Source organism: Cricetulus griseus, chromosome 2 (assembly GCF_003668045.3).
Source record: "Cricetulus griseus strain 17A/GY chromosome 2, alternate assembly CriGri-PICRH-1.0, whole genome shotgun sequence".
In the NCBI taxonomy this organism is placed as follows: domain Eukaryota; kingdom Metazoa; phylum Chordata; class Mammalia; order Rodentia; family Cricetidae; genus Cricetulus; species Cricetulus griseus.
Genome location: NC_048595.1, coordinates 273,139,134 through 273,140,532, shown reverse-complemented (window position 1 = coordinate 273,140,532; position 1,399 = coordinate 273,139,134). Strand labels below are relative to the sequence as shown.

At 36.7% G+C, this 1,399-nt stretch overlaps 1 non-coding gene across 1 annotated transcript; it reads left to right on the top strand.

Annotated features, from left to right (window-relative positions):
• Positions 1 to 298: 298 nt before the first annotated feature.
• On the top strand, positions 299 to 405 carry LOC113834255. Its single transcript, XR_003482656.1, has one exon. It is a non-coding gene; the product is annotated as a U6 spliceosomal RNA (small nuclear RNA).
• Positions 406 to 1,399: the final 994 nt, after the last annotated feature.

The following is a 1,399-nucleotide window of genomic DNA, read 5'->3' as shown; positions in this document are numbered from 1 at the left end:
TTCAGTGCAAGTACTATGACTTATTAACCCCAGTGTAAAATAACATGATCATTTGAATAAAAAGTATTATTAGATTTATTTACTGAATGGTGATATCCTGGCATACCACAGTGCTCGTGAAGCCCACCATATGTGTGGAAGTTAAAGGACAAGTTGCAGAATCCTGACCTCTTGTTCTATCAGGAGGGGCCTGGAGATAGAAATCAGGTTGTCAAATAGGCAGCACGTGAATTAACCCCAGGCATCATTTTTAACACACCACTCACTCACACATTGTGCTATTAAAAAATACTGACTTGTGCTCGCTTCGGCAGCACATATACTAAAATTGGAACAATACAGAGAAGATTAGCATGGCCCCTTCACAAGGATGACACGCAAATTCGTGAAGTGTTTCATATATATATATATATAATATATATATATATATTATATATATATGTTTTACCGGGCGTTGGTGGCGCACGCCTTTAATCTCAGCACTCAGCACCAAGCAGATCTCTGTGAGTTCGAGGCCAGCCTGTTCTCCAGAGCGAGTGCCAGGATAGGCTTCAAAGCTACACAGAGAAACCCTGTCTCGAAAATCCAAAAAAAAAAAAAAAAAAAAAAAAAAAAAAAAAAAAAACAAAAAAAAACCTGACTTGACCCATCATCATAGGTGCCCCACTCTACCTGGTCACTTGCATTTAAATACTGTATGCTCTCTGGCTTGTATGTCATCTAAATTTGTTTCTCCTCTTCTGGAGGCCAGAACTCAAAAATGAAGGCAAAATTGGTGAGTACGGGGAGCCTATTTTCTTGCTCATTGACTGTACAAACCTTCTAGAAGTGTCCTCAAATATTGAAAATGTCATGGGTTCTTTTTCTAGCCTCTTAGGAACAATAGTCCCATATGAAAAAATACTACTCCATAAAAACCATCTCCTAGCTATCACTTTGGCATCCATATGTTCCATAATCAAATTTTGGGGCAATTCACAAATGCCAGTCACAGTAGTATCCCACTCTTTGAAGCATTTGCCAACCACTGAACCCTTTAAGACTATGCTATATTAGGAACACTGACATATTTTTTTTTAATTCAACATGCTCCCATGGGAGTTGTATATTTAGTTGTATGGAAAATTTCCCTTTGAAGAGCAGAAGAAAACATATTTTGTAAAAGATCTATCTAAACAATCTACCATGGAAACTGTAGATAAACATATCATAAATGTTTGGAGAACTTAAACAATTGTTTGTGATAAAATTCACTCCTGACCTTACAGTCTGTGTCCCTCAAGACATGCTATTTTTGGTGCAAAGATTTTGTAGTGTGAAAATTATAAAATAATATAACTAAGTATTTTCTCCTTAATACTGGCTTCAATGTCATCACAACCAGGGCTTTATATTCCTC